Here is an 11901-nt window from a genome sequence, read left to right on the forward strand (position 1 = left end):
TCCGTCGTAAGATTCAATATGGACGGGCTTGAACCCCTCGGGGAATTCATGATCCAGTACTTCATCTATGAGGCAGAGAGGGTGTGCGACGCCTCTATATCGGGCCGCATCGCGGCGTAGCTCTGATGGAGTCCGCCTGCGGCCTCCGGCCCAGGCGTGGTTAGGTTTGTCACGTCCGAATAGGTAGCCGTTGTCGTGCCTCGGGGCACGTCCTCGCGATCCGTAGACCGATCTTGTATGTTCTGCTCAATTGTCCAGGGTCTGCCGGAGGTCGTACGTATGACCCCAAACTCTTCCGTCTCTATTTTTACGGGGCGGTGGGGCAGGCTGCTGTTCGGCCTGAGTTGCCGCTTTATCCCGACCGCGGGGTGTCCGGTCGGCCGCCCTCTCTCGACCACGTGGTGGTCGTTCTGCATTACGTGAGGGAGATATGTGCTCCGGTGCCTCCTCATCGAATTGAGGTAGCAGTCTATGTTTTGGGTAGCTCTTGGCTGGGCGCTTGAGGCCGTGTTCTTCGACTGTCAGGACATCAGTCCATCTGTCGACAAGCAGATCTTGTTCAACTTGAAGCTGCTGCTGTTTCTTTTTCAGGCTCCTTGCAGTGGCTACGAGCTGAAGCTTAAAGCGTTCCTGCTCCAGAGGATCCTCATGCACGATGAAGTCTTCGTTGCCGAGGCTTGTCTCCTCCTCGGAGGGTGGACGGTAACTATCGTCCTCCGAGTCATCTTCTATGGCGTGTTCATCAGGGTTATCTTGGGCGTTGTCGTGTTCCTCCTGTTCGGATGCAGCTCCAACAGGGTCTTCATTGTTTTCGGCGTCGCCCGGAGTACTAATTTCTCCGGTGCCAGTGTTGCCATCTTTTGAGCGACGGGGCTTAGAACGGCGTTTGGGCCGCCGGTGCTTGGACTGCATCTCAGAGGGTTTATTCGCATCTGGCTTTTCTTTGTCGTCGCCACCTCCTTTAGGTGTATCAACCATGTACACGTCGTACGAAGAGGTGGCCATCCAACGTCCATTGAATGGCGGGTCTTGGCCTTGCTCCTTGTCGGCATCGTCGTCCATACCTGTAACAGCCTGGATTTTGGCCCTTTTCTTTTTCTTTTTGATTTATTGGTTTTTGCTCTATTTTTCTTTTGGAGTGGTTCTGTGGCCTTGTCACCTGGGAAGTCATCCTATTTTTTTCTTCCCAAGTGGCTCATCATTATCAAAACCCTGCCAAGATCATGTCACTTCACTGCTGGACCAAACCCTAAAATCTGTTTCTAGGGAATATTCCTTTTTCTATTAAAGGAATAACCCTGTCTCCCTTAGGTTGTGAAGCAACCTTTATTTCCATCAGTCCTAAAATTCCGAAATAATTCTCATAAATTTTTTGGGTCATATCTTTCTCAAATATGGAAAAATATTTCATTTGTCATGTTTATCATCCTTCTCAAATAATTGATTTCCTATTCTGCCCTAAATGGCAGATTGTGAAGCAAGTGCTATTTTCCTTTTCGCAATTGACCTCAAACTCCTTGTACACCTTTTCCTGTCCATATCATTGCCACATGCCAAAATGCAACCTCATTTGCCTAGTAATTATTTAATTATGATTTTCAAAAGTTTCTATCCAGAAAGAAGCTTTGTGGAGGAGGTGCAAGCTAGGCATATCCAAATCAGTTGCCATTTTGCATGATCCCTCATATCATCATATCATAGCCCTCCACAAAAGTAGAGCTCATGTCATGCCTCCATGTGAGCTCATCTTCAATTCTTTGATTCTGCCCAAAATTTCAGTTTGTGAAGCAAGTATATTTTATCTTGCTCCATTATGGCCGCCAATTTTTCTAGGCCTTCTATTATGCATATAACCTACCTCCACCCATTTTGGGCATGGTTCATCAAGCCATTATTCCTCTAGAATTTTTGCAAGATTCTGGACAGAGGGAATAGCTGTGAAGGAAGTACCATTTTGGTAAAACCAACTGGTATGAAATTTTTACAGCACCTTTATCTGGCCAAATCACTAAGCCCTGCCAAGTTTTACCTCAAGTGGCTACTCCATGTGACTGCATCATCCAAATCTTGATTCTGGACACATAATGTGAGTTACAAAGCAACTATGTTAGTTTGTGCTTCATTATGCCTCAAAACCTCCAGGATCATAGTCCTTTCTTAGTTAATCACCCCAGACAAACTCTTTGGCACTAGTAAATCCCTGTTGATCACCAGTGTTCAGCCAAGTTTGCTGCAGTAAACTTCAGAGGGTTCTTACCGTTAAACCGAAGCTCTTTTAACCAAACTACCAGCGCAGTAGGAACCTCCCGTGGATGAACTTGCCACTAGACAACAAGTTCCAGCCCCTCTCCCCCGCTACATGCCAGTGCACGCGGTGACCGCTTTAATGGCATCACTGTGCACGCGCTCTTGTGCAGTGGCCGCGCCCAGTGGCTGTTTGTGCTTCGGCACCTCCTCCTCTCGTCGCCTTAGCGCGCGTGACCGTGTCCATTGTCTTCCTCTCATCGTCGCAGTTCCCCTGGACCCCTCTCCCCCTCGTCGTCTTAGCGCGCGTGAGCATGTCCATTGTCTTCCTCTCGTCATCGCCGATCACCTGGACCCCGCTCCCCCTCCGGCAGCTTCCTCACCAACGCAAGCCGCCACGTGCCCACGAGTGCACAGTGTCGTTTTGGCTTAGTTCTTCGCCGTCTTCTTCCTCCCTGCGCCCCCTTGGCCTCCTCTGCCCCGTGAGAGACTCCACTCTGCCTCCCTCGTCCCCTGCCTCCAAGTTCATGCGCGCGGGCACGCGTCCGCGGCACCGGCCACGCGTCCGCGGCGACGCCAGCTCAGCGTCCTCGCCCCGCGGCTATATAAACCCGTCCCGGGTGCGTTTCTCCTCACCAGCGACCTCTACCCACTCCCCCACGACTCCCTGGCCACTTTCCCGAGCTCGAGTCGCCCTCCACGACCACCATTGCCGCCATGGCCGCCGGCCATGCTCGGCTAAATTCACTCAATGCCGTCCCCCTCCTTGCCTTCCACCACCACCAGAGGTCTCCACCACCACCCTCGAGCCTCCCCAGCCCCTCCACACTTCGCCCGCAGCTCTCTTCCGCCGCGGCCAATGCTCCATTTTTTCCCGAGCTCCCCGACAGCTGTTATGCCTGGGGACGCATACGTCTCGTCCCCCTGAATCCGTAGGTAGGCCCGACATCGTCGGAGACGGCCGGTAGCTCCGGCTATCGCCGTCGAGCGCCGACTCTGCCGTGTCCAGGCGCGGGCGAGCGCGATGGGGACGACGACCTGGGGCGAGCGAGGCGACCTGCAGGCGGGCGCCGCGCGTCAGCCCCTCCGCGTTAACCCAGCCGGGTGCTGACATGGATAAGTGGAAGCGCCTTTTAGGAGAGTGCGCTTTCAGTTCTTTTAAAGCGTATTTCGCTTAGTACGCTTTCATTTGCCCGAAAGCGTATTTCCTTCTTCTGTTATGGGGAGTGCGTTTTCCTGTTCAGAAAGCGTATTTCTGATTTTGCGCCTCTGCCTTATCCACTCAGGGACCTGTTTGCTGAAGAAATATTCACAGATTGGTCCTTCTTCTTCCACACCTTATAACTCCGCAACCGTAACTCCGAATGAGGTGATTCCAAAGCCCACTTCTTCGTTTCGTCGAGCCCGTTCTGTTGGTACCATTTTCATCATGTTTTGACATTCTGAAAACGACCATTTTTCCCTTGCGCTTAATCATCCCCCTCCGAGAATGAACATTTTTGGTGATACGTTCCGCGAGCTTCTCGCATTTTCTCCCGGTGATTTCTTCCACCCCAGGCAAGCCACACCCTCCATTTGCATGATTGCAATGCAGTGACATTGTTTCTTTATTAAAACTTGTTTAAAATATTGTGTTAGCTATGTATGATTTGTTCATGGCATTTCTCGGAGTATTGTTTGATCTTGATATTGCCATGATATTGCTTGGAGTTCTAGGATTAATATTTTGAAGATTATGTGGATGACACGTGCCTTTGGATTCTTAATGGCTATTATGTTTATTTTTCATGATGGTACCTGGTATTATTTTGGAGTATTAGTGGTTGGTATTATGATTATTTCCATGATGGTATCTGTTATCATATTCTGGAGTATTACTTTGGATATCATGCTGCCTTTGGATTATTAGTGGTTAGTATGCTTTTTTTCATGATGCTAGTTGATGTTCGGTTACTTGGAGTATTATTTTCGGAGATGATGTTTACATGTGGATCTTAGCCAAATAGCTCTATTCTTGTTATTGGAGTAGTAAGATTATTTTTGGATTCATCATGACAGTAGTGTTGTGCTACCCTTGGAGTATTTTGAGATGATGAGATTATGCTTGGATTATTGGTTGGATATTGCTATGACTTGGATTATAGGTTGATAGATGATATCGGAGTATCAGTCATTACTACTATATTTTTGGGGTTAAATTCCGTCATTAAGTTGGTCAGGTGCCACCGAACCGGGCTTTTTCAGTGCAACCACATTTGCCTTTTATGGGAAGGCCCTAATGCGGTCTATTGTCGTGCCTCTCGTCGGTGTCCAACTAGGGAAGGTTATGGGCATGCTTACCCTGGCCCGGTAAGCAGACATAACCTTGTGTGCCCGTTGTTGTTCTTATGGATCCGGTCCCCGTGAGGGACGTTTTGGCCACGACGTTGGTCATTGTGTCTTTGGTAGACACGGGGCCACCCAGGACTAGCCCAGTTGGGAGTGGGTCAGAGTGGCCGGGAGAGTGTCATGGCAGTAGATCGGTTTTGTCGGAACGCTGTTGGTCCACCCGAACGGGAATGCGAGGCCATGGGTTCCGTAGTGTGGGTAAAGTGCGCTACATCTGCAGAGTGTGTGTGTTAAATCTATCGATAGCCGCGTCCTCAGTCATGGGCATGGGTTCGTACTAGGTCCCACCGTTCGATCAACACTCACATGACGGAATGACTTATAGGTGATTTATATGATGATATATTGTGGGCAGTAACAGTTTGGCAGGATGTGGATGATGATGTTGGAGACCAAGTGTTGATCATGGTAGTGATCGCCGGAAAGATCACCGTTTGAGGCCAAGTGTTGGTCATGGTAGTGATCGCCAGAAAGATCACCGTTTGGTTTTGATCACGAGGTGATCGAGATGGTTTATTGCTTGGCCGGTTAGCCAAGAGAGAGATGGTTATGGAGATCTGAGATGGTTATTTATCAGTATTGTATCAGTTTCATACCATGCTTAGTAGTTGCTTCATCATGCTATCTGTTACTTTAATTAACTTGATTAATGCTATGTTATTGTCTTGCCTTGATGTTTACGGTTGTTGTGATCTTGCAAGTACATTCAATGTACTGACCTGGCGTGTCATGCCAGATTGCAGATGATGCCATGATTGCTTTATTGCTTGTCAAGGTTGCCGCGCGTGCGAGCTAGATCGTGTCCCAGCCAGAGTCCCTGCGGAGTGAAGTTCACCACCTTCGTCGTTGTTCCGCTGCTAGAAGTATTCCACTAATACGAGTTGTTTTGCTGCTAGCATAAAGCAAGTGTAGTATAGCAGGCGTAGTGTCGCCGTGCTGATGTGCTCCTTTGTAACATCAGACCCATGTAATTACTATTCTTGCAATAAGAGCTGATTTGTGCTATGTCAAGTAGTGCCGTATTCCAGAGACTTCTCCTCGATCTCTGGGCTGGAATACGGGGCGTTCCGGTTTCTCTGAGCCGGTGTGCCACAATACCGTCGATGTCTTCGGAGCCATAGTCAAGTACGTCGGTTAAGTCATCGACAGTGGCTATGAAGTGGGTGGCGGTTGGGAAGCAAACTTCCTCGTCATCCGCCTTTAGCTCGAACCGAACATAGTTCGGCTGTGAGTCCTCCTCCAAGGACAAGTTCTTTAAAGAGTTTAGCACGTCATCAAAAGGTGAGTGCTGGAAGATGTCTGCGGCAGTAAATTCGAAAATCGATAACCGATCCAGCTCGGTGTCCGCAGGCGTACCTGGTCCGGAACTTACAGCCGGAGATGAGTCCGGAGTTCCATTGACGCTAATATTGCAGGATGTCGAGTCCGTGTGCGGCTCCAACGCCGCGGACTTTGTGTCCTCGGAGCGCACGATCTGCTTCGGTTATAGGGCCGTTGCAGCAACAGGAACCATCTCCTGGATGTGATCCGATGACAGATCTAAGTCATGTTCATCGGGGCGAGGGAGAGCAATCGCCGCGGTCTCAAACCCACTGAAGAACAAGTCTCCACGGGTATCCGTGATGTAGTTCAAGCTTCCAAATCTGACCTGATGGCCAGGGGTGTAGCTATCGACTTGCTCCAGATGGCCAAGCGAGTTGGCCCGCAGTACGGAGCCGCCGAACACAAAAATCAGTCCGGGGAGGAAGGTTTCTCCTTGGACAGCGTCCCTATCGACGATTGAGGGAGCCATTGAACCTTTTGTCGACGGCACAGTGGAACTCTCAATGAAAGCACCAATGTCGGTCTCAAAACCGGCGGATCTCGGGTAGGGGGTCCCGAACTGTGCGTCTAGGATCGATGGTAACAGGAGATGGGGGACACGATGTTTACCCAAGTTCGGGCCCTCTCTACGGAGGTAATACCCTACTTCCTGCTTGATTGATCTTAATGAATATGAGTGTTACAAGAGTTGATCTACCACCGGACTAACCCCTCCGGTTTATATAGACACCGGGGGATCTAGGGTTTACATAGGGTCGGTTACATAAGAAGGAATCTTCGGTCACCAAGCTTGCCTTCCACGCTAAGTAGAGTCCAATCCGGACACGGGTATAGTCTTCGGCCTTCATGTCTTCGCAGCCCATCAGTCCGGCCCATGGATAACAGGCCGGACGCCCGAGGACCCCTTAGTCCAGGACTCCCTCAGCTGCACCTTGTCTCGACAACGCCAAGAGGAGATCCCCCATGGGTACTCTTCGCGGCACGAGGACGTCCGGGTCTCTTGGCAAGGGCATGGTGGTGGTGGCTGCCTTCTCCACCGATGGCGGTTGGCCATGCTGGTAGTGACGGATCTTGGATCCCACTATTATCATCGGCGGCGAGTTGGGGAGACATAGTCACCGGTGAAAACCGAGCCGACTTCAGTCATGGCGGGCGATAGCGGCGTCTACGTCGTTACCTTGATGAAGGCATCGTCAAGCTACTATCGTCAACCTGCTCGTGTCGCTCCGGGAGAAATCCTAAGATCACCGGATTGGACGATGGCGGCGCAGCGGTGTCGTGTTCCCTATTGGGGGCATCGTTTGTGGAGCGGCGTCGAATGGAAGAGGCGTGAGGTGGTGTGGCGTGCCTTCTCTTGCATCGACGATGGCGGGTCTCAGCGGCATGGAGCAGCTGGGTCTCGCCGGTGGGCGTGTGATGATGGACGAGCGCAGGATGGTGGCATTGTCCGGCGTCGTGGTGGCATCGACGGCAGCTAGACCGGGCAAGGTAGATGCAACAGTACAACACTGAAGATGGATTGGTGGTAGGTGGCTGCGGCGGCCTCATACCCGGCAGGCGTCCTGTTTGAGGAGTCCGCCGGACTGGTGGGTGCCCCATACCCGGTAGGCGTCCTGGTTGGGACCTCGGGTCTTAGATGTTAGATTTGGATGCGAGGTCTGTTTGGTATTAGGCCCAGACAAGCAGCATCCCTACATCAACTGGATAGGAGTAGCGACAGATGTTGCCTAGACAGTGGCTTTAGTCTTACTGTTGTATGACTTTGTAAGGTCTTGTGTAAATAATTAATAAAGTGGCTGCATGCATCGTCCAGATGCAGAGGCCGGGGGTCCTCCTCCTTTTATAAAAAAACAGAATTATCTTAGAAAACAAAATAACAAAGAGATATATCTAATGGATTATGTTTCCATTTTTAAGAAAAAGCAGTCCACACAATCTGTTTCATTCATAATCAGCTATAGAGATAAAACATGATGATCTATTAGGAGCGAGTACCTGATGTGAGTGCCAACGATATCAACATGCACACTGGACAAAACCATGATCTGTTGTCGCTATTGCCTCCATGAAGGATTACTTGTCTCTAGTTAGATGTGTTGGCCGTCGTCTTCTACATCCCTGTAAATAAGATTTGAGGTATCTGTCAGGCGGTACCATCTTATATATCCTCTGGGAAAAGTTGAAGAAAATCATTAAATTTAGGACCATTAGTCAAAGAGAAAAGGAACGGTACAGGAGTTGTCGATAGAGAGAAAGACGGGATTTTGGAAGTACGGGTTGACTCACATTGCACGGGCGCATGCATGTAAGCTGATTTTCCAAGCATGTGACCTATTCCAACCATATGTTGTTCCATCAAAAAAATCCGGCAAGATGAGTATGTAATTATGTACCAGTATTGCAAATATATTTCTTCAGGCTGCCAACGCAGGTGTGAGAGACACGATTGCTTCTCAACATAATCGTGATTGTACTGGACCCTATAAACGGCGATAGATCCTTCCGACCCGATCTATTTTCCGGCGAGATCCACAGAACCTCCTGAACATAACGTACACCTCCAGATCGATGATGCACTTGATTCATCTTTGTTGCTGGAAACGGGCTGGATACAGAACACATGTGACCATGATGTGTTTAAATCTAACAAATAGATCTCATTATATTAGGGTGGGAGAGAGAAGAGGTGGAGGAGATGTGCTGCCAATTTTGAGACTCAGCGGCGCCGTGACATGAAGAAGAAAGAAAGAGGTCAGGGAGAGCACATCTCAGACCTGGGATACCGGCCGAGGGAACGCAGGTGATACGGCCGCGACATTGGCGAGGATGCGCTAGGGCAGTTTTTCTTGTTTGGACGCTATATGTGCTAGGTACGTACAAATTGGATATTTTGTCTAGGTTTTTTCCTGAACTTTGTCTAGTTTTTTTTTACTTGTTCTAGATTGATTAGTTGTGCTCGGTCGTTGTAGTTCTGTGATAAAAAAAATATAATGCACAGGATGAGCTGTATATGATGGGATGAGGCGTATATTATATGGACTCTTTATTTAATCTGAGGTTGATTTTTTCTAGATTCAATAAGTCATCTGGGGTAGATCTAGGCTGTAATTATTCGGTCCTACCAGATGAACGACTCCTAAATTCTAATTAATCTGATAATTTCTTGGGAGTCTGTAATTAGTATAGGTATATATAGAGGTATAGATAGATATAGATAGATAGATAGACTACAAATAGTCTGTTATAGATAATAATATTACCTACATGTCAATAAAGAAATGAATACCAAAATTCCTATGCGCCATTTGGCTGAACTTGTTGGACACGGTACTCTCCCCTCTACCTTCCTATATATAGAGAGGTAGTGGGAAAGACAGAAAACAAAGCACCCTCGCTCTCCGGCGTGCCCTCTGTTGGGACAAACTCGGTCTGGTGACGAACGCCGAGTAGCCTCCGACGACACGAACGCCGGACGGACCTCGCTCTCACACACACTCAAACGTACGGAGGTGGAAGAAGAAGATAAGCACACTGAACATAAGTTTTTCGGGCGACGAACGCCACGCCGCTAAAACGGTGCCACGCGGACGAACAGCACATCGGCCGCATGCACGGCCTATTCTTTTTTCTTCGGCTCGAACTGTCCGGCAACACACCGTAATACAACCAGCAGCACACGGGCGAGTTTATACATTATACATGGGCGCACACACGCACGACGCTGCAACCCCGTTTGGCGCGCGATCCACTTTCCCCGGCTGCACACACGACGCACTCTAATCACTAGCCTAACTAGCTACATGCATGATGCCCTACGTACACCACGCATGCAGCTTATCCTCAACGGCAACACGACCTGGCCATACGGACTAATCCACTACAAGGCCATCCGGCTCGATGCATGCAGCGCTACCGCTAACAAAGCTACGTGCATGACGCGCACACACGCTAATCTAACTAGTAGACTTATCCAAACAAGATTATGGCTAACACCCTCCCCTTGCCGCGTGCGTGCCCAAAGCTCTTACTGCAGTCCCTTGTTGGCTTCCGTGTTAGCGCGTGCCCGCCGTAGTCCGACTGAATGTTTGACCACTTGATCCGATTAGCCCCGACGGTGCGGTCGCCGTACTTTCGACTCCGACTCCTGCGCGCGCGCGTACTCAGCTTCCTACTTCGATCCGGAGGTGAACACGGACAGGTCCATGCCGCGAAACTATAAAATCTCTCCCTGGCGTTCCGTTCGGCCACAGCACAAACAGAGCAGGGACTAATTAGCAGGCGATCGAGCAAGCAGTCTTGATCTCTCGATCCGGCGAGCGGCAGCAGAGATCAGAATAAGGGAGAAATGTAGGTGCCTGATCGAAGCTAGCTTGAAGGATCCATGGCCATGGAGAAGTTCTTTACGGCGCTTGTCTTCTGCGAGGCGCCCCTCGATGGATACGGCACGTCCGTGGTGATAACCAGCTCTGTCGGCAAGCAGGTCACCGGCGGCAGTCGAAACCGGTGGCTCACGAGGTGGACGCTGAGGAAAAGAAACAGGGATACTCCGGCGGGTCGAGGGTGCAGCGGCCTGCTGGGTTCCAGATGGCGTTCGATGGCCTCAACTGCTCCGACACCGTCATGATGCACTGAGCATGCCATTATTTCTTTAACCTGTATAGGACTTGGATCAGCTAGAATGTTGACACGTGCGTACTTGTAATGATTTTTTTCATTTGATTTCACTGTTTGACTAGTAGCGCATATGCATAAGGCCTCAATACAAACGGAAGGAATTTTAATTTTATTGGATGCATATTTGTCAGTTTGGGGTTTCCCATGGAAGTGTATGTACATCGTTTTCAGTCGGTCTCTCTGATTACCATGAGACTGACTAAAAAATGTGATTGACGTTAAGTCTTCTTCCAGTTTGGTTTTCAGTGCGTCGCCAGTCTTTCTCCACTCCCCCCTTCTCTCACAGTTTATATTTGATTTGGAGGCTTTGATTAGTGCATAAGCTTCAATGCAACTGAAATGAATTTTAAGTCACATATATTATCTTTTTCTTTTTAGTAAAGTTGACATGGATCACTTGGTAGTTATGAATAGAAATATCTATAGACATTCCACAAAAGAAAAAACATGGTGCAAAAGAAATAAATGAACAAGTAAATAAATACTACACCAACCTTTGCTTGTGTTGATAATGGTTTCCTGATATATATAAGGCTCTATTCACATGAGCATATAAGGCTCTATTCACATGAGCAGATAGTAGATCCAGTAGTTCATCGACACTTCTATATGTGCTCCTCAATTTAGATGTTAGAATGTGAATAAGTGGCAAGCATTCAAACGAGAAGAAAATATGGGACGAACTGAAAAAAATGCAGAAAATTATGGGAATCAGATACATCTGGAGAGAAGCAACTATAAGTAGAGTCGTCCGATGCGGGCATGGAAAGAGGACCTGTGTGTGCATCGAGGAGCTAGCACAGAAGATAGTGGTGGCTTGATAGGCTACAGAAAATCATAGTATGACAGTACCAATATTTAGATTTGAGAATTTTTGAATGCTTACAGAAGAGTTCAGATCATTTGTGATTGATATTTGGAATACCCATTTTGACTAATATACTAGGAGGTTCTCTGTTCTGGAGGAGAAATGCGTTTTGAAGGCCGAGCTCCATGCAGGCCTTCATTTTTGGTGATAGGGTTGTCCATAGCTGACGTAGGGAGAAAACGTCTGCGATAAGCATCTGAACCATCAGCTGGAAGGGAATTCTAGCCAATTTACCACGACATAAGATCAATTTAGTATAGGGTTAGAAACATTTTGCAGCAAAGAACTCCACGAACGTTGTAGACAGGAAACAGAGCGCCGTCGCTCTGTCGCCTGCCCTGCTCTTTCCAGTAGTCAGCCCCGTGGGTGCCCAAGATCACGCGTCATTTGGGTGCCCCACCCTC

The 11901-nt window shown here is 48.8% G+C and overlaps 1 pseudogene; it reads left to right on the forward strand.

Annotated features, from left to right (window-relative positions):
* The first annotated feature begins 10221 nt into the window (after positions 1-10221).
* LOC123163874 (uncharacterized) lies at positions 10222-10741 on the forward strand (annotated as a pseudogene).
* Positions 10742-11901: the final 1160 nt, after the last annotated feature.

This window comes from Triticum aestivum, chromosome 7D (assembly GCF_018294505.1).
Source record: "Triticum aestivum cultivar Chinese Spring chromosome 7D, IWGSC CS RefSeq v2.1, whole genome shotgun sequence".
Taxonomy (NCBI): domain Eukaryota; kingdom Viridiplantae; phylum Streptophyta; class Magnoliopsida; order Poales; family Poaceae; genus Triticum; species Triticum aestivum.